Source organism: Balaenoptera musculus, chromosome X (genome assembly GCF_009873245.2).
Source record: "Balaenoptera musculus isolate JJ_BM4_2016_0621 chromosome X, mBalMus1.pri.v3, whole genome shotgun sequence".
Classification (NCBI taxonomy): domain Eukaryota; kingdom Metazoa; phylum Chordata; class Mammalia; order Artiodactyla; family Balaenopteridae; genus Balaenoptera; species Balaenoptera musculus.
The window spans coordinates 117,377,845-117,401,002 of NC_045806.1; the positions used below are offsets into that span (position 1 = coordinate 117,377,845).

Below are 23,158 nucleotides of genomic sequence, written 5' to 3' on the forward strand. Positions count from 1 at the left end.
AGAGCACTGCGGCAAAGAGAATGACTGACGCATCCAGGGACATGTGACCATCTTCTGGTGTAGTGAAGAAAATTTTCCAGGAGTCCATCTTGTATAAGAAATTCTGTACCTATTAACATACAAATAATACTGTAATCTTTACATAGTACATACTGAGTTTGTTTGGTTTGATCCTCCGTTGATATACATTGGCACATGTACTCTTTTTTATTGTCTCTTTTCCTAGACTTTCTTTTCTGTACTCTCACCACTTTTATAGCACTTATTAAAATATCTTGTTAAAATGCCACCTTTCCCCTTTATTATAAAAATTCACACATTTATTGTAGGAAATTGGGGAAAATCTAAAGATGACTATAAAAATTACCCATAATCCTATAACCCAGAGATAATTACTATTAATATAATTAGTCAGTCCCTCTTCTCTGAATACATGCAAACTATGCATAAAAATATATACTTATATACAAAATGAAGATCATATGTACATATCGTTTTCAACCTGCTTTAATCACTGAACAAAATATTGGGAGCAATTCCCCATATTTTAAAATAGTCCACAAGAATGTGATGTTTTATAGATGCTTAGTTTTCAATCATATAGGTGTCCCACTAAATGTCCAATTATTGAATGCTTCTATGTGTAATTTTTGCTGTTATAATTTAAGGAATATCTTTCCATATAAATCTCTGTGTGCTTTTCTGGTTCTTTTCTCCTAGGGTAAATTCGTAGACGTGGAATTCCTGGATCAAATGGTATGAACCAGTTTAAGGTTTCTCCCCATCACCCCATACATATCGCCTAATTTATCATATGTGGTAAAGCATTACTTTTCAGTTGTTTTTTTGCCTATTCATTTTTTATCATTTATGGTGGGTTTTCTTAAACAAATTGCAGCTTTACATTTTTAGATATCCACAACTATAAATTTTTGATTTTGTGATTTCTTTCTTTCTTTTGAGGAGTATATTCACGTGCATTTTTTTCCTAGTCATTTCATTGCTTCGTTTTTTACAATTAACTCTAATTCATCTAAAATTCATTTTGGCATATGGTATGAAGTGGGATCTAATTTTGTGTTTTTTCCAAATAGGTCACCAATTGTTTCAGCATCATTTATTGAATAATCCAACCTCCTTCCACTGATTTGAAATGGCAAGAACTGTCCTCCCACTAGATAGGGTGTAGCTTCCCACAGGTCAGCCATTTTCTCTCTACCCGAGAAGGTTACATCCCACAGTAGTGCGCCTACCTTCTTGCAGCTTCTGGCAGCATTCTATAGCATCATGTTCTTGCTGATGCCTTTCATGAATTCTAGACACAAGCAGTTTAGGGCAGTGGTTTTCAAACAGGATTTAAAAATTTTAAACATTAAAAAATTTAATTTTTATCAGATGCTTTCTACAAATGAAAATTGAGGAATCCTGACGTGTAAAACCACTGTTCCAGATGTGCTATTCCTCTTGCAAACAGCTGACAGCCTAATTGTGTGTTCAAATAATACTCCCGGGGTTAGTGTTATTCCTAACACTATTGAAAGTTCCTCCTTCAACCTCTTTTTCTACTCCCTAGGTACTCGGAGAATTAAAGCTGTCTGGACTCAGTTCCTGGAATTTTCTAGAATGGTATAAGTGTAAAATGTAAGAAATGCATAAGGAGCAAAAATAATGTTTGCCAGCCTGTTGCTGGCCGTAGTCTGATCTAGGGATTTAAAGGAGGTGGGATGGGTCCCCCAATCCATGCCACCACTGCTACCATCCACCATCTCTTCTAGATAGGGACATACCCCAGGGATTCACCTCTTTTCACTGCAGGTGGAAGGCTCAAGCATAAACCACGAAGTCTTTTAGTGGGAGATGGGTTAAATGTTGCTCACAGAAATATTTGACTGTTAAAATCACCTGCTACCCCCTGTTGACCCTCCCCACCCCCACTCCCAACACAGCCTTCTTTTTCTATTGACTTCTGACTCTGGCCTCTAGCCTTTACTGATTCTGGAAGAAAAAAAAGGGGCGTGGGTGGGAGGATGCGTTGCCTGCCCTTACAGCGAGGGGCTCCTTTGGCTCACTGCCACAGCCCCAGTCATTTCTTGACTTGCCACATTAGGCTGTGATTTGTTTGTAACTGGAGGTTGGTTTCCATGGCAATGGCAGCTCGCCCGGGCATGCGCATTCGCTCCTCCGCAGTGGCAGAATGCGGCTGCAGAGGCAAGGGAGGGGTCTTGAGGGCTCCAGTCTCTGAAGGAGTTATTCTGCAGTCATGATGTCAGTTTTTCTGGGCTAAAATGCCACCATTCTTGTCTATAGAGCATTGCATTTTTTTTTTTAATCCTCGGAAGGCTTTGAGCCACTCCCTTTTTCTTCCTCCCAAATTACCTGCTCTCAATATGTCCACCTGTGATCACGAAGTCTTCCCAATCTTTGAGGCCACTCAGGGCCCCAAGGGGATCCATAACAGTGTGGGCACACGTAACAGACTGCCTGGTTTCAAAGCTCCACCACTTGCTAGCTGCATGAGCACAGCACAGTTACTTAATCTCTCTGTGCCTCAGTTTCCTCAGATGTAAAATGGGAATATTAATAGCACCTTTAGAACAGTGTCTGGTGATGATAACCACTGTATAAATGTTGGCTATTATTATTTGTAGATATTAAAGGAGACTTGCCCTGAAACAGACTTGTGCTGCAATGTACAAACTCACCCTCTAATGTCCCATGGCCAAATAACACAAACAAACTCTTCCCATTGCAAATGGATAAGTACCGCGGCCAAAAACTTGCCCCATAGCACACAGAAGTTCCCTGTATCACCCAGACTCATCCACAGACACACATATCCTCCCTAAGGCAAAAAGTCTCACCTGAGGGATTCAGACCTGCCCCACGTGATGCAGACTGGCCCTACCATAAAGACTCTACCCATGACACACAGACAATCGTCTCTAGTCACACAGAGCCTTTCTCGGGTACATAGTCTCTCTAGAGCACACAGACTCCCCCCACAGAACACAGATGCTTCCAAAAGCACGCATATTTTCAAGGCGCAAAGACTCACTGCACAGGCCACAGACACGCCCTACCACCCACCAATACTCCCCAAACACACAAACTCTCACCACAGAACAGGGACTCTGCCCATGGCACAGAGACGCCCCAAGGAACAAAGATTGTCCCCACAGCTCACAGATTTCCCCAGCGCCCCGCCGACTAAACCCACAGCTGAGATTCTCCCCAGGGCACACACTGCTCACATCACACTGACCCTCACCGGAGCACACAGACACATTTCACAGCACACAGACTCCCGCCAAGGGAGGGGACTTATCCCGTGGCACAAAGACACTCCCTAGAGCACGCAGACCCTCCATAGGGCACACGACCTCGCCCCCCATGACACAGCCTCCCTCCTGCCCCAGAACACAGTTCACGACATAGCTTGACAACCCACACAGAGAGAGACACGGGCTCTACCCCGACAGACAGACTTGCTCCACGACACGCAGACAAGCAGCACAGGACACAGACCAGCCCCAAAGGACACACACTTGGCCTGCAGTACCCAGTCACGACCCAGATCACGCAGACTCACCCCGCAAAACACAGGCTAAACCCCCCATAGCACAGAGAGTCTCCCTACAGCACATGCAGACTGCTTTCACACCAAGATCTGCCCAAGCATACACAGAACTCCACCCAAATGCACAGATTCTCCCATCAATACACGGACTTGCTCCATGACACACACAAACACCACTGAACCCTGAGACTCAGCCCAAATACACAGTCAAGCCCTTCAGGGCATAGATTTGCCCCAGCACATAATCACACCCACAAAGCTTAGAATTCACAGGAATGCCCGTGAACACATAGATTTCTTCCACAATGCACAGAATTGCATCACAACACAGACTTACTCTAAGATGGAAAACCTATAAAGCACATGAGCATTCCCCAACGTGTAGACACGCAACACACACTATTACCCATGCAACGCCGAGATTTCCATCATAGTTTACAGACGTGCTTTACCATCCTGTTGAGCTACAACCCTGGCCTACAACAGACACAGCTTGTGTAATGGTTAAGAGCAAGGCCTCTGGACCCAGGCTACCTGGGTTCGAATCCAAGCTCCACCCCTTTCTAATTGTGTCACCTTGGGTAAGTATATTTCTCTGTTCCTTAGTTTGCTCATCTGTAAAACAAAGGTAACAGTAGTACCTACTGAAAAGGGTTGTTGTGAGTATTCAGTGAATTAGGATAGGCTAAGCGCTTAGTACAGTGCCTGGCACACAGGAACTATTACAATTGTTAATTTAATTTGTGGTACTATCACCCCCACCATTGTTGCTAGTGTGAAAAGGGCTGACCCCAAATACCTAGAATCATCTGAAAACACACAGATTCACCACATGATACCTAGACTAGCCCCAGAACATCTAGAAACACTCTACAGCACACAGACACCCCACCACAATAGCCATGAGCCCTACAAAGCACAGACAGGACCCTAAGCCAGATGCCGCTCACCACTCACACAGCTGCATCACAGTTCAGAAGCGTGCTCTACAATGCACGGGCTTGCTGCATAATACAGACTCACCCCACAGCATCCAGACCCACAGCACACACACCCGCCAACTCAGCAATGTGCCCGACATCACACAAACACACCTACTGCACGCAGATTTTTGTCCCATAACTTGTGGCTGTATCTCACAAACATACTCCTAAAGTCATGCTCCGCAATGTCCAAGCCTTGTACCATCGTCACGCATCCTGCAACACACAGACTCACCCAGCTCGCCTTACGAACACAGAGAACACTCCATAATCCATATCACATCTCCCAAGACACCTTGAGTGCATACTACGGAAGTGCTCAGCATTGCGTAACACACACCCTCACTCTGTAACGCACAGCGTCCTGCCCCAAATGCCCTGCAACACGAAGACACTTCCCATGAGCTGAGCACAGCCAGGCCCCCAAACGCGCGGAGATATTCCACACCAATACGCACACAGCCTACACAGAGGCATCCTAAAATGCACAGACCCTCCCCCTCAATGCAGCAAGTGGTCTCAGAATACCTGGAGACCCCTGCAACATAAACATATTTCCCACAGCACACGTGGTTCCCTCACCATTCACAGAACTGCATCACGATCTACAGACTTCCCCTACATAGCACAGTCTTGGGCAACAATACGCAGACTCACTCCACAAGGCGTAGGGACACGCCATCGTGCAGAGACTAGACTCACAAGTAAACACACCTTTCCAAATCGACACTCCCTCAAACACACAAAATTTTACGACAGCTCACAAAGTTACATCACCACATATCTTTCCTTTAAAGCAGGGGCTCAGCACACAGCATACACAGTCGGCCCACAATGGAAGCCTTGCCGCACAGTGTAAGCATTAGCACCTCCGCTTCCCAACCGGATATAAAACAACGCCCTCTCCACAAGACCCATCCTGCAATTCAGGGATAAGCCTCACAATACTTGGATAAGTTTTACTATCTGTAGGTGCTCTGCAAGATACCAAGATCCCAAGATATACCACAACACCTAGACATACTGCACAGGGCCCGGAGACATGCACACCCCCAAACAAAGGGGCAGTGTAGATTGTGGTTAAAAGCTGACACTGAGGATTCAGACTGCTGGGGTTCCAAGCCCACATGTATCATTTACTGTGTGACCTTGGAAAGGTTTCTTAACCTCTCTGTGCCTTATTTTTCTCAGGTATAAATTGGGAATAATAATGGTTCCTACTTATGAGGGCTGTCAAGAGGAATAAATGAGTGAATGCTTGTAACGTGTTTAGAAGAGCGCCTGGCAGAGAATTAGTGTTATCAGTGTTAGCTGATCTTGTTGTTGTTATCGTTGCTGTTTCTACACATGGAACTAGATCATGATGGTACATCTCAATCTCAAATAATTCAAGTAACCCACAACACGTAAAGTACACCCCCATGCAGCACAGAATCACATCACAGCTCACTCCCACCACCCTTTCCTTACACTTCCCGTATTGATTGCACTTAGCCCGCAACACCCAGGTGTGGAAGCATCTACCACATAGTCTCGGCATAACATATAGACGCATTACACAACACACGTTGCAATACACAAACACACCCATGATACACAAACTCATCCATGCAAACACTCATCCCATTCAGCTAAATGCACCTTATCGTATATATATACACATGGTCTACAATACACACAGTCACCACAGAGCACATTGGCCTCACCACACCAAGAACTCACTTTAAAATCCCTAGAAACGATCCACAACACGTGCCTTCTCCAACACACAGACCTGACACGTACTACCTTGGCATTCCTTGCAGTGCACAGACTCGGCTTCACAGTGCACACTCCTGCCACAAAGTAGAGAATGGCACCGCGGCACACCATCTTGCCCCACTGCGCACGGTCTAGCCTCGCAGTTCCTGGGTGTACTCCACAATGCACGGCATCCTCACAAGCCCCAGCCCCCCAAGGGAACAGAATTACATCACAAAGCAAGGGCCCCAAACACCTTCAGCTGTGTCCACAGAGTCCCTGGATAGATACGCAGGACCCAGAGCACTCAAACACAACCTGTAACCACAGACTCATGCCACAATCTGCAGACACGGCTCATAACGCAAATGTCTGCCTGCGTTACCCACACCCACATCAGAACATCTGGAGGCAACTCACTGCTCACAGGCCGCCCCACAACCCACAGCCATGCCTCACAACATGCCTCTCAAGGTACGGACACAGCCCCCAACCCACAGGCTCGCCCCATGATGCACAGAGTGCTAACGCAATGCCAAGATACGCTCCACACAGCCCTGTCTACCGCGCCGTGCACACACTCGTCACACAGCATGGTCATGCCTCACAACGCCAAGCGTTAACCCCAACAGAGCACAGGTAACCCCCTCAATGCCTAGACCTGCCTCATAACATGGGGTGTGCCAGGCAACCCACAGACCCTCCTACCGTTCACGGGTTGGAATCACGATGCCCGCACTCACAGTACAGAGCTGATTTGCTCCACAGTAGATGCAATCACTCCACAATGAAAACACTAGACCCACAACACCAGGCTCGCTACAAAGCATTTCCCCAGCACAGAAGAGGCCCTATAATGTGCAGATATGCCGCCACCTCACGGGCTTGCCCAAGCACACTGTGCAATGCATAGAGCCGCTCCACAATCCAGATGGGTGGCAGAACACCTTGTATGCAACGCAAGCATGCCTCATAACGGACTTAATCCCCTGCAGTGCACAGACTTATCGCACCAAGCACACGCTCATCCCCCTCCGTCTGATCTAACACCACAATCCCTAGACTTGTCCCCAAACACAAAGGCGTATCCTGCAGTACACAGGCATGAGCCACAACATCCAGAATCACCCCATGATGCCCAAATTCGCTCCGCAATACTCAGAAACCCCATATCACTGATGCACAGACAGAAATGCACAGCACACAGACCTGCCTTAAAAGCACATAGCTGCACAACAGCGCACACGCATGCCCTACAACAGAGACGTGCCTCCCAATACCCCGTCACCTTGCTGGGCAGACACCTGGCTTACAGGGAAAACAGGAGCAATGAAGTACCTAGACCCGTCCTGCAGCACAAAGACACACCCTGCAATGCCCGTCCACAACCCATTACACAGGCTCACCCCACAACTGCAAGCTCAGCGCACAGCGTACAGAATTGCAAGAACCCAACGTGCAGACACAAATGCAAACTCTGGACTCTTCTCAGAAAGCACAGAATCATAACAGAAAGCACTGAGATGCCCCACAATGCAGTGTGAAGTCACAATGCGGAGACACATCTCATGCCACAAGACTCTTCCTACAATGGAGAAACATGCCCCAGCATGCGTCTCTCCCCCTCGCCACACAGTCATCCAGACGTTCTGTAAAGACAATGCCAAGACTCTGCCCACCACTCATAGACCTGCACCAAAGAACACAAAACCACCCCAGGCATTCTATAAGGTCAACTCAAGACACACAGATGTGTCACACAGTTCTCACAGTTGATACAAAACATACACACACATGGCCCTCAGTGCAATGACGGATCCCTAACACTTGTGGTCAATGACAACTTTCAACCTCCTCTCCCAGCAAGGTGTGGAATAGCATGACAAGACACCATCCATCCTACAATCTGTAGAACCATCCCACAGTTAACACGCTTAACCCATGGTGCAAAGATCTGCCCAAGCAGTGTACACACATGCATTACAACACGTAGAAACACTCTACAATGTAGATGTAGAGACCCATCCCGGATACAGATTCCTCTCACAGCACACAGAATTACATCCCAGCACATCGGCTCACTGTTCAAGGTACAGATGAGCTCAGCACACACTTTTGCCCCACACCACACTAACTCCACAAATGCCAGACTTACACCAAAACACAGATTTAACCCTTGGAGTCTCAAACTCAGAGTGCAACACACAGACTCTGAAAATAGCTGCCAAATCACATTAAAATATGGAAACATGCCCCCTAGAAACACCCTCACCAAGCCCACAGTTGCCCTGCAATGGATAGAAAGGAACAACAGCACTCAAATTCAGCTCACAAGTTTTTGAGTCACCCCACAATGTACAGAATTGCATCCTAAGGCACAACCACAACCAACAACTCACAGGTCTATCCCAGAGAACAGATTCATCCCACCACACACTTACCACACAATTCCCAGACTTGCACCAAACACTCACACTCAGCCCCAAATATACAAACCCACCCTGCATCAAACACAGCATGACACATAGATTTACTCTCACTTAGAATCAATTCACGACTCACATCTGTCCCACAGTGCCCAGACACACGGTAGAGTATAAGACAACAAGCACAACTTAGGCACTCCCAAGCAGTGCGCAGAACCCAATCACACGATGGAGCTCTCCCTCCATTGTCCAGACTCACCTCACAGCACCTCAAATTGCACAAAATACACACTCATTCCGAAGTGGGCAGCAAAGATGTAGACTCCCCGGAAACACACAGTATTGCAGAACAGCTTACAAATATTTCTTACAGCACACGCTTCATAACGATTGGACTCCTTCACGACATCCGGTCATGTCCGGATGCATAGATTCGCCTCCTTCTGCGCCAGCATACTCTTGTCCAGGAGCTCTAAAGCATGTGACAGAAAACTGACTTGCCCGACAATATATACGCAATTTTACACAAATTCCAAATTCATCCTATAATGCACGGACTTTCCTGCCTACACACGGTGTCAGCCCACAACGCAGAGACTCGTCTACAAAGCAAATAATTAACCCATCATGCACCACAACTGCCAGATATGCCCCCAAACACACGGAACGTGCACCACAACACCAAGAAACACTCACCCATCATTTACCTAGACCAGCTTATGATGTCACACCTGCGCCATGACGTAAGACTCCCACCATAGCCCATAGAATAGTATCACAATACACAGGTTTCTCTCACAATGCAAAAATTCTCCAGGAAAGCCAAGTTTTGCTCCGTGAGGCATCCAACATCACTCTAATGCTTAGATTTGCCTCAAAATGTCTTGCACCACAATACTCCCCAAATGCCTCACAATACCTACAATGAACTTATAGCGGAAAGACTTGCCCCACAATGTCCAGACTTACCCCCTCCCACCAAGACGTGCCCTATAACCCACAGGCAAGCTCCACAAAGCCAAACTCCCCCTATATTGCACAGCCTCACTCTACATCATAAACTCACCCCACTATGGTAGGAATAGACCTAAAATATTCAACCACAAATTCCCAGTCTTGCCACACAACACTCAGACGTCTTCCAACGCACAAACTAGCTCCACAGTCCCTAGATACAGCTAACTTACTATGGACAGGTGCACCCTATGACACAAAGGTTTCTCCTGCAAACACAAAGCTGTGTTCTGAGGCACAGATTCACCCCAACACACACACAATCACTCTGCAAGGCAAATACCCCACAAAGAAAACATGTGTCCCCAACCCCTAAAATTGCCCTAGGACACACAGACTTGCCCCACAGGATGAAGACATGCTCCACATTGCACAGTTACTCTCCTTGACAGACGTGCTTTACAACCCAGCCCTGCCTCACAGGGCACCCTTGACCCACGACCTAGACACAATCTATAGTGCGCTTACTCGCCCCTGCAACACCTTGGCAAAGCCTCCAGTGAAAAGAACCCTACAATGTACAAACACCTTGAAAATGCACCGACACTTCCCACAGCCCCAGAATGGCCACAGCAGGCTCAGACTTTCTCCACAAAGCAAATTCACCGGGAAGCACCTAGAACAAAATCACAACTTACAAAGTCACTCCGTGTCAGGTTCTCCCCACACTGCACTGACATGCTCCACAACACTCAGACTCACCTACACACACAGAATCTCATCACAACCTCACCTCATCCCACAAATCAACACATGACCAACAATACTACAGACAAGCCTCATAATACAGAGACGCCCCACACCACTGAGAGACACCTGTGACGCATAGACACGCGTTACCACACAAACTCACCCCGCAAAACAAATCCTCACCCAGCAGAAAGATCCTGAACTCAAGACATGTTCAATCATGCACTGGCATACCCCACCATGCAAGATTACATCATAAAGCAGATATGCCTACAGCACACAGGGTAATCCCACAGCACAAGCATAAGCTCCCTCACACCCAGACTCACCCCTAATAATACACATTCTCTTTAAAACAGCAGAACATACCCAGCACCCCATCCAGAATCAGCCTATGTCATACAGTGCGCAGCATGGACCACAACTTCCAGAAATGCCATACTATGTAAAGACACAACCCCACCTGAGGGGACGCCCTGCCTTTAAAAAACCCACATAGATTCCCCATGAAGCACAGACATACCCTACAATGCAAAGACTGGCCCTGTGACACAACACCTTACTATAGAATCTCCAGAATCAACCCATGACACATAGTCTCACCCTGCGACTCCAAGATACATCCCACGATGTACAGACTGCAATGTATAGACCACAACACCTAGACATGCCCTACAATGAGGACATGTTCCCTCAGTCCATAGATTTACCTAATGGCACATCCAAAAAATCATAGTCATAAAAGTCACAACACTGCAGGTCACTCCCACAAAGCACAGTCACTCCAAACCGGATGCTCAGGCCTTACAGGGCCCATAGTTCACAGAGATAACCCACCACCCACAGCTTTGCCTCACACCCCGGAGCTATGACTCCTTTAATGTAGAGAACAACCTCACGGTGCACACATGAATCACACCAGTCACAGAGTGACACCATGAGAAACTCGCTCACAGGACAAAGGGATTTGAGAGCGATGAATTGACTAACGCTCCACACACTTCACATGTACTTGTGCCCCAGCACTTAGGCCCACCTTCCTTCAGACAGACTCACCCCACGACATCTAGCCTCGCACCCACTACACAGAGGCATGCCACCTAACCCAGAAACTAGCCCTGGGATGCTCAGACTGGTTTCTCATATAAGAGCCGTACACAGAGAGACACAGTCCACAGCACACATATTCATCCCACAGCACCCAGCCTGGCCCCAGACTTCACAGACACCCCTAATAATAGCCAGACCTGCTACACAATACTCAGAAACCCTCACAACATCAAGAAAAGCAGGACAATATGTACGCTTCCTCGAGAACATTCAGATTCCCTTTGTGAGGCGGACACTCTATCACATTTAAGCCTCAACGACAAGTTGTTGCTCCACAGGACACAAACAGAGGACCCACACGCTCACACGGAACTTTGGCAAGTGACTTCACTTCTCTGAGTCTGTATACCCATTTGTAAGCATGGATGAAATACTTCCTTGTCAGCCACTCCAAGGATTAAAGGAGATAATTTCAGGAGAGAATCAAGGCTCAGGACACAGTCTTTGGAGCAGGTGTACGTGCTCCCAGGCCCGGTGGTGGAGTAGAAGGAAGAAAGGTTTGGTGTCAGTCAGGCCTGGTTTTGAATTCTGCCTCTGACACTTATTGGCCATATGATGCTCACGATTCGCTTTGATTCTCTGACCCTCAGTCTTCATTTGTCAACTGTGGATGACACTGGTTCCTGCCTCTGAGGCTCTTGTAGGGGTTAAACAACACCAGGTATCTTAATCTGAATTTCTAGCCAAAGAAAAGAAGTAGAATGGGGAAGAAGGTAGGAGTACCTTTGAGCCCTTTGTCCTATGCAGGCCTGGGGAAGCAGAAGGTGGGATGAAGGCTGTGTGTGCCGTGGGCTCTGGCTGGTCAGGCGGCAACAGGTGGGCCCTGCCTAGGGCCAGAAAGGAGAAGGAGGATAGGTGCACACCAGGGTCTCCAACAGAAATGCCCCTGATGGCAGCGGGATTGGAAGATCTGAGCAGCCACCAATTGTGGCCTTCAGATGATAAAAGCCTGTGTTATTGGACCATAGTTGCCATCTTCAATAATCAACATTTTTCAAGGGAGGCCATCTTTTAATGCTTATTTTCTTGGCTACTTCAAGAGCAGGAAGAAAATCTTGAGCCCCTTCTGCTGGCTGAACTGTAGAAAAGCAGGTGTAGAAATGAGCAGAGAAGTCTTTCTGGAAGAAAGTGGCCAATCTACACACACACATTCATCATAGATAAGCACACACACACCAGAGCACACACACACACACACACACACACAGTGCCACAGATGTTCACACTGACACAGACCTTCAGGTGTGTCATAATCCCACAGAGCATACATTCTTTCAGCCACAGCCAAAGACATATGTTTGCACAAATATGAACATATAACCCAGAGTCCCAACAGGGATCATCTCATGTATACACAGGTACACATATGCATACACACAGATGCACACAAATGCCCACAGTTCTGTATGCAGGCACAGAGCAATGTATAGTCATAAAGACACACTCCACACTCACACAGGCCCAGAGAAGCACACAGAGACATATGTATGCTGACCTAGGCATCCAGAGGACGTGCTTACTGATTCATAACCTCAAAGATGCAAAAACACAGATGCACACACATACACACATACAAAAACACATAGATGCTTCTAGAGGCTCATGAGGTGCACACCCATTCTCAGACACCCCCAGACATTTATGCAGAAATGTAGACAAGCCCACATGAACCCACACAGACACACAGACAGGCGCACGGAGTCATCCATATGAAGACACAGGTGTATGCGTTTTTACTGATAGAGACATGGAGACATTTACACAAACACTGAAATATGGAGATTTATTCATAGGTAGATACATGGGTTTTAAACATGTACTTACTACCATTTTCATGCTCATGGAGTCACATGAATCTACACACAGAGGCATAGTTGTTATTAAAACACACCTGCACACACATGTTCCTGCCTATACATGCAATCTAAGTGCCCATGCTCACCATGAAAACGTATAAACGTGCACACATGTGCATGAATAGAAATGCACATGGAGATGCACATGGGAGTATTCACACGTGTTGGTGTGTATATGGAAACACAAGCATGCAGGTGTGCACACATAAATGCACTTGTACATGGACACATATACGTGCACACACGGACACAACAGAGGTGATCCATAAAGAAATCTCTACATGCATATATGCACACAGATGGTGCTATATACATTTAGAGAGACATGCTTCTATATATAGAGAGATATGTATTATATATAGATACAGGGGGAGAGAAAAACGGGGAGAGAGAGGGAGATTGATTTATACGTAGAAGCGTATACCTACACATATAGACACACAGGCCTAGAGAGCCACACAAAGTACACACAGGCAAACACATCTGCACTCACACACAGGCTTACTCAGATGCACAAGAGGAGCATGCAGAGTCACACGCACGTGCAGAATCTCAGGTGTATTCACAGAGACACAAGCATGTGCACAGAGACAGAGATGCACAGGGACTCACACCCATATAGACTCACAAAGATACAGACACAGAACCTTGTGCAGATGTGTGCAGATACATATATACAGATTTATACATACGCACACATTCCACATGACTGTACACATAGACACAGAGACCCACAAACACACCTGAAGAAACCCAGAGACACACAGGTACACAAGCATGCATGTCTATTGGCCTGTGCACACAGACATAGAAAGGCAGAGAGCAGCACACCTTCACCGACACACACTTGCACAGACACTTGTGTGTATAGTCACGTATGCATGCAAACATAAATGAGCATATGTACCACAGAGACATGCACAAACAAACAGGGACAGAGACATATGAGTACACATAGACAGGCAAAATTCCCGTGCACAGAGAGTCCTCAAATACACACAGCAACATAAATACCTGCACATGAACACATGGATGCATTCACCTGGAGAGTCATCCAAAGAAATTCATTCTCATGCAGACAGATTTATGCAGACCCACACACACATGCACCCATAGACATGAAGATGGTCACACAGACATACACGAGCAGCCAGAGGTGGATGAACAGATGCATGAACACCAAGACGTGCACGGGTGAATATAGAAATAGACACAGATAAAGAGCCTTACAGGCAAGAATGTACAGGTGTAGACACATAGACTCACACTCACACACATGTATACATATATTACGTACACACAGATACATAGACATGCAGAAGCTCATACAGATGAATTTGCAAACAGTAAACATGAGGACTAAACATGTCCACACAGGCATAGATGCTGTCTATACACATGGTCTCAGGCAGAGATATATACAAAGAAGACAAGATTTCACCCACTCAGATGCTGACACACTCCAAAACCCCCTTACAGGCACATGCACACAGAGCTCTGTAAATGCCCTTGCGTAAACAGGCACATAAATTCACTTGCAAATGTACACTCAGATGCCAGGCACACCCACCCAGAAATACACAAGCACACAACATCTTCAGCCTATAAAAGCGAGAGATATACACATATATCTACAGACGACGCAGACCCAAACACACTAAGAAAATACAGACAGATCCACAGGCACACAAATGCACAGACATGCACCCTCACAGATCAACATATACATACATTGGTGTGTGCACTCACTAGAACACACACACGCACACGATGATGATCTACAAATGTACTCTTTTACCCACGCAGCATTCCAGTCTAAATGTACGTCAAATATATGAATGCACAGACACATATATATCTGCCAGCATAAGCATATAGATGCATACATGGACTTAATCATGCTACAAACAGAAACTCAGACGTACACATGCACAGACAGAGACACATGCAGATTTATACATATGAAAACAGAGACTCAACCACATGTAAAAGGACACATAAATACTTTTTCAAAGGAGGCGGTGACTTTTAATGCATCTTTTTCTTAGTCTCTTCAAGAGAAAATGAAAATTCTTGAGCTCCCTCTGTTGACTATACTATATAAAGCAGATGTGGAAATTACCAGAAAGATCTCTAAAAGATCACATATGTTTTTGTGTGCACACACAGATGCATCCACACACTTCTACATGCACAGAATCACAGACACAGAATCACAAAGAAGCACAGAAATATAAACACGCATAGGCAAATATAGAAAGATCCATAGATGGCTATACACACACACCACCAAGGCATCACAGAGTGTGATATTTAAGGGCATGGCTATTGAACTTGGAAACGAACAAAACCAAACCTGCGTTTGCATCCCAGATCCAGCATTTACTGGCTCAATGATTTGGGGCCGTTTTCCTGCTTTCTCACCTATATCATGGGGCTAGTATTAACACCTAGCTCTTAGAGGTGTTTGCAGATTCAGTGAAATGAAGGGCTTAGCCTTTTGCCTGGAATGTCACAGATGCTGCTGCTGCTGCTCTTTGGTTTTGCTAGAGCTGAAGTTCTTAGCTGGACGGGGTTTGAGTTTTGTGGTTAAAGTGAATGGTTATATTAGAGAGGTGAATTAGTTAACATTATTTGGAAATGATATTAATGAAAAATAAATTACCTTCCCAGACAAGGCTATTTCTGAAATTTTCAGAGATGAGAAGGGCTTATTACTGTCCTTGGCAAATGGAAAGACCTAAGACAAATATTTCCTGCTATTGTTGTTTGTTGTGGTTGTCACTATTATACGTTATTCGTATCCTTTTCCTTTTTGCAGGAGGAGATAGAAGATTGAGAGGGCCAGCGGAAGCGCGGAAGAGGGCTTCTTGTCCACTGCACGGTTGCCACCTAGTGACCATTTTGAGTAAGTACAGTATTTGTGGATTGCTGAGAAGCGTCCCTGAATTTTCACCCATTGCAAGGTTGTGTAACTGTCCTGGCGAATAAGCTGGTATACATCAAGTTATAGTGGTTTCTGCTATACAGTAGTTCCTACCCTTATCCACCGTTTCGATTTCCGTGGTTTCAGTTACCCGCACTCAACCGTGGTCCGAAAATATTAAATGGAAATTCCCAGAAATAAACAATTCATAAGTTTTAAATTGCATGCCATTCTCAGTAGCATGATGAAATCTTGCGCCATCCTGCTCCGTCCCATCCAGGACGCGGATCATCTCTTAGTCCTGCATATTCCACCCGTTAGTCACTTGGTTATCAGATAGACCGTCAAGCTATCACAGTGCTTGTGTTCAAGTAACCCTTATTTTACTTAATAATGGCCCTAAAGCGCAAAAGTAGTGATGCTGGCAATTCGGATATGCCAAAGAGAGGCCGCAAAGTGCTTCCTGTAAGTGAAAAGATGAAAGTTCTTGACTTTATAGGGAAAGAACAACGTCGTATGCTGAGGTTGCTAAGATCTACAGTAAGAACGAATCTTCTATCCGTGAAATTGTGAAGAAGGAAAAGGAAATTTGTGCCAGATTTGCTATCACATCTCAAAATGTAAAAATTACAGCCCTAGTGAGTGATAAATGCTTAGTTAAGATGGAAAAGGCATTAAATTTGTACAATAAAATATTTTGAGAGACCACGTTCACATAACTTTTATTACAGTATACTGTAGTAATTATTCTATTTTACTTTTATTAGTTATGGTCATTAATCTCTTATTGTGCCTAATTTATAAATTAAACTTTGCCATAGGTATGTATGTATAGGAAAAAACATAGTCTATATAGGGTTTGGTACTATCCACGGTTTCAGGCATCCACTGGGGGTCTTGGGACACATCCCTGGGAATAAGGGGGGGACTGCTGTATTCAGAAATTAAAAATAGTAATAAAATAAAAAGAAGTCATTCTTTCTAAAGTTCTTTCCCCCACTCAGTTTTCCTCTGGGCTTCATCGAGACTATGTTCTATAGCAGTGGTCTTCAGACTTTCTAATTATAGGCTACCTAAAAGAATTTTGAAAAACTACCCTGTCAAACATCTTGAAGTTAGCTTCTGAAATTTCTTATCATAAGTTTAAGTATTTGTACAGTTATCATTTGCAGCATATTATAAATACTTATACTTTTAAATAAATGATTTAACCACATTTTTACATCCATCCAATGAGCTAAAAATACCATGGAAACTTGACACTCATCATTGTTAATTAAGAGCAAACATATAAGAAAAAACCATGAACAGTCAGAAATTTTACATGATTTTTTATCTCCTTGAAAGCACCATTCCATGCAATGTCCCTCACATAATTAATCCTAATGTAATATATTTTTATGTTTAAAGGCTTTTTATTGGTCACCCTACCATACATCTCTGCAAAAAAGTATATACGGATTGAAATACATTTTCCTATAACTCTAAGCCTCTAAGTAGTAAATGTTTTATCATTAAATTATTAGTAGTACACAGTTTATCAGAACAGTATAAATTTTACACATTTTGATAAGTGATTATTAAAAATGAAAACTAGAATTTGGTTGGAAATGCTTTCGTTAAGTGAGTTCGATTGTTTATTTTCCCCCAAATTAGTTCATGACTCAGAGGATGACTATTACTTACTTCTAATGAGACAGAGCGCAGTATATATAAATTATATTCCTATTTGTCACTTTTTTTTAACATCTTTATTGGAGTATAACTGCTTTACAATGGTGTGTTAGTTTCTGCTGTATAACAAAGTGAATCAGTTATATGTATACATATATCCCCATATCTCCTCCCTCTTGCGTCTCCCTCCCACCCTCCCTATCCCACCCCTCTAGGTGGTCACCACCTAGCTGATCTCCCTGTGCTATGCGGCTGCTTCCCACTAGCTATCTATTTTACATTTGGTAGTCTATATATGTCCATGCCACTCTCTCACTTTGTCACAGCTTACCCTTCCCCCTCCCCGTGTCCTCAAGTCCATTCTCTACGTCTGCGTCTTTATTCCTGTCCTGCCCCTAGGTTCTTCAGAACCATTTTTTTTTTAGATTCCATATATATGTGTTAGCATACGGTATTTGTTTTTCTCTTTCTGACTTACTTCACTCTGTATGACAGACTCTAGGTCCATCCACCTCACTACAAATAACTCAATTTCGTTTCTTTCTATGGATGAGTAATATTCCATTGTATATATGTGCCACCTCTTCTTTATCCACTCATCTGTCGATGGACACTTAGGTTGCTTCCATGTCCTGGCTATTGTATATAGAGCTGCAATGAACATTGTGGTACATGACTCTTTTTGAATTATGGTTTTCTCAGGGTATATGCCCGGTAGTGGGATTGCTGAGTCATATGGTAGTTCTATTTTTATTTTTTTAAGGAACCTCCATACTGTTCTCCATAGTGGCTGTATCAATTTACATTCCCACCATGAATTAACATGCATTTTGAGGAGCATTATTTAAACCATGGAGAAATCAATTTGGGGACACCTCTTGTTAAATAGTTACTAACAAAGTAAATAGAAGATGAAAATGATAATGAGATTTTTATCCACTTCAAAATGAATAATAACTTTATTTCTTATATGTAATTTAAAATTAAACAGTGTAATATGTAGCTAACATGTGTAAAACAAGGAATCGGATGGCATGCATAGTTTCCTTTGGTAAACATATATCCTGGTGTTGGGTTTCTGGAAATAACTAAGAATAATGTATAAAAAATTTTAAAAACATTAATTTTATTAGGCCACAGAATCAAACTTTTCAACCACATTTTATGAAAGAGAAGAGTATACATAGCTGAAAAATAATTGGTCTGGCAACTACCATATTTTAATTTTTGATAGTAGGAGGTAGAAAATATGTAATTATTTATAAAATGAAATGAGGATTGACTTTAATTTGGAAAGATATTTCAAGATACAATCTGAGAAAACAGGTTTCAACTAGTTTAATTGAATGATGTACCTTATCTGAAAGAAATCACATACAATTTCTATGTGGAAGTTTTAGCTGTGTAAACATTTTGTAGTACAAAAAACATTCCAATTATATTTAAAAGAATCAGCATCAACAGTATATATTGCTACTAGTTAGGAGGTGCTTTTCTTTCCAGTTAATGACACATGTAAGTGATTAGTATTGAGAATAGCTGCAAAATAATGCTTAATTTTAAGCAAGTAGGAAATGAAGTTGTTCTTGGGCAGATCAGTTTTAGGCAAGAAGACACGTGGATCTTGAGAATCTGAGCGTGGATTTCCTACAAACTATCCCTGCTCGCATACTTTCTGAAAAGAATTCATGTACCAGTAGCCTAGTTTGGAGACCACTGTTCTAGGCTGTCTTCAGCAGGATTGCTCCAGAGCAACGTATTGTCATTGTTAGGATAACCAGTTTATTGTAGTTCACAGTCACGAGAGTGCAGTGGAAGTAGCTGCCACTCTTGAACTTCTGTCAGATGCTTCTATGACGGATCACGCTTGAGCAAAATGGTCTGGAAGGGATTATTTTGTTTTGCTGATAAGTGTATGTATTGACTAGTCCTCCATTGTCTGATATTGGAGCCACTAGCCACATGTGGCTATCGAGCATCTGAACTGTGGTTAGTGCAAACTGCGATATATTATTCTAAGTGTCAAATACAACACACGGCAGATTTCAAAGACAGGGCAAACAAATGAAATATTTCATTAATATTTTTATATTGATTACATGTAGAAATGATAATATTTTGGATATGTTGAGTTAAACAACATATATTATTAAAATTAATTTCACCTACTTTTTAAACTTTTTAAAATATTGCAACAGGAAAATTAAAATTACATATATGGCTTGCATTATATGTTATATATGATATTGCTGCTCTAGAGCTTATATTGGAATTCTCTAACTTCCTCTAAAAGCATGACCACAGAGAACATGGATTTGTCCACTAACATTGGTATTCTGATGTGGCCAGTTCCTTTTAGTAGTGTTTGGGTTTCTGAGTTGGGGAATTTCCTGTTGTTAAGCAGGAAAAAGTTAAAAAACAAACAAACAAACCAATATTCCACTAAGGATATTTAAAAAGTAGTCTTTCATTAGTACCTAGAAATTTTCCCAGTATGAACTTTGGATGGCTTCTCAGTGGGTACATGTGAAGCTTTTCAAACTCTTCAAAATTGTCAGTGGCAGATGTTGCATTCTATTGAAGATATGAAGTGTTTCATCATATTTGAGATACTTTTTAAAGTAATTATGTTTTTATGTTAACACTAAGAAAGAAGAAAAACACTTCCAAATAAATTATGATGTAATGCTTCATGTCCATAGAATTTTAATTTTATACTTACCGAAAGAGCTTTTTGGGGCATATATAGACATATATTTTTTATCATATATCATGATACCGTGAGTATATAAGGCAGTGACATCTCCCTTTCAACTGCCTCCTGGCCGACAGGGATTGTAAAATGCCACTGATTATAAGGCACATTCTGATTTCAGAGATATGAAAATGTGAAGAAAATATGCATCTTAGAATTGTTTAAATACGGTAAGTCATTTGTCAAGGAAAAAGGATCATGGAGGACAGAAAGCCAAACTCCAAGACATCAGCCTAGTGAAAACACCTTTTCTGTTTATGACTGTATTTACAAAAATACAGAATGTGGCTCTTATTTAAAAATTTATCATAGTGCACTTAAATAACATTACATTATACATTTCATCTTAGTTGTTGTTAGGTGGTTTTCTTAGCTTTCTTTTATTTGTTTCCTGGCTTGGAAGTGGGAGAGTTAGGGAAGAATCGTGATGGGTGGGGCTATGGCTGGGCACAGACTGGATCACCCCAGACTGAAAATGTCTAGCATCTCTGTAGTGAGAACCACTTAGCACAGTCTTGTGTGAGGCTGTGCATTCAATGGCACTGTTTGTTCTTCACAAGTGTGCTAACAGAGGCAGCCTTTAGCTTCGTTTTAACATATTCAATGTATCCTTTCTTGATTGAAGGGCCTAAAAGTGGGAGGAATGGAGATTGAACTGCTTTCCTAGTTTTTGTTTTACACAGTATTCGAGAGGCTCAGCAAGATGAATAAAAACTCCACAGGAAGTGCGTTATGTCAAGAATCAATGAAAAAGAAAACAATCTAGATTTCTCATCTAGGAATTGTGGCGAATCTCTGATTCTAATGATACTCATGATGATATAAGAGATTTACAAGGGGAAACAAAATTAAAAGTTTTCATGAAATGAGAAGAATAAGAGAACCAAAACCATGTTTCCTCCCTCGTCCCTACACTTATACTAAGACTTGTGTGTCTTGAGGCCTCTGAAGCAGGGCCAGCTTCATGGGCTTGTGACTTGTACAGCCTCGTAGGGCCCTGTGCTTAGAAGGGCTCCATGCTTGGCTTAATGCTCTGCTGTCATGGTCTTGAAATTCTTAATACTTTTTTTTAAAAGGAGGTCCCACATTTTTATTTTGCACTGGGTCCCACAAATTATGTAGCCGATCCTGTTCAAAAGGAGACACTTGCCAGAGAATAATGAACTGAAATTGCAAAATTAAATTAGAAGCATTGTTTTTCTAATGTTGTGCACCGAATTCTTTCTGTCAGTACTCATAAATGTAGTATTCATAAGCTACTATTGTTGTTAGGAGTAATAGTTGTAGAAGTACATCACAGGAGTGGTAGTATCACTCAACAGTACTTTGTATTGACTCCCCCATTTATTCATATGACCTGGGGCATCTTCTGTGTCTCTGTTTTCTCATCTGTAAAATGACAGTGACATTACACCCATCCTCCTTAAACCCAGATAAGGCTAATTGTTAGAATCAGATTGAAATGCCCATGGAAGCACCTGTGATCTGTGAAGGTTGAAACAGATATAAAAGATTATTTATTCCCCTCCCAGCATGGAGTCTGTGCGGCACCCATCTGCCTGGGGCCCTGGGCGCCTGAGTTGGGCTCAGCAGTGAGGCTGCTCTGGCCCATGGCTGTAGAGCAGATATCCCAGGGGGCTCTAGAGGCAGAAAATCAATGCCTCTGCAATTTCAAGAGCCTGGCCAGCGCATCTCACTGCTGTCAAAAGGGCTGTATCAAGGCTCCTTGGATGGAAATCGCTGCTATTTGGACAGGACTAGAGGGCTGAGAAGAGAGGAGAGGAAGTGCAGGCAGGAAAGATCCTCTGAGCCCCTGGGACCTAGTCTCAAGGGCTTTTTCTAGGGCACATGTAGTACATCTGGGGTTGGGGGAGGGCACAGCCATGGGTGCCAGCCACTTCAGACTGCCACAGGAGTTTTTTTTTTATATGATTAGATGAAAGCAACAGATTTTATTGTATTTTACTTAAAAATGTTTTAAATTGAAGTATAGTTTATTTACAATATCGTGTAAGTTTCAGGTTATAGCACAGTGATTCAGTTATATATATTCTTTTTCAGATTCTTTTCCCTTATAGGTTATTACAAAATATTGAGTAGAGTTCCCTGTGCTATACAGTAGGTCCATGTTCATTATCTATTTCATATGTAGTAGTGTGTATATGTTAGTCCCAGCCTCCTAATTTATCCCAATAAGAGCTTTCTTATTGCTTAGAATGGAATTGTATTGAGTTACAATTATCTGAGTTAGAAAAGGATACTTTCGTTTCCACTGTGTGAAGGAACTCATTTTCCTGGATGTAAAGGGGGAAAATGGCATAATGGAGGCCTCAAGGAAGCCAGGAAATACCATATGGCTTTTAAGTATGCAAGAATGCCTGTCAGTGACTTTGCGGTACATCCTGAG

General features: G+C 43.2%; 1 long non-coding RNA gene across 1 annotated transcript in view; it reads left to right on the top strand.

Moving 5' to 3' along the window:
* Positions 1 to 721: 721 nt before the first annotated feature.
* The window catches only part of LOC118888879, a 48,379-nt gene continuing 25,942 nt past the window's right edge, over positions 722 to 23,158 (top strand). Inside the window, exons 1-4 of the long non-coding RNA XR_005018379.1 lie at positions 722 to 756; positions 1,095 to 1,199; positions 1,574 to 1,641; positions 16,218 to 16,304. This is a non-coding gene — a long non-coding RNA (uncharacterized LOC118888879). The remainder of the gene's footprint in view (positions 757 to 1,094; positions 1,200 to 1,573; positions 1,642 to 16,217; positions 16,305 to 23,158) is intronic.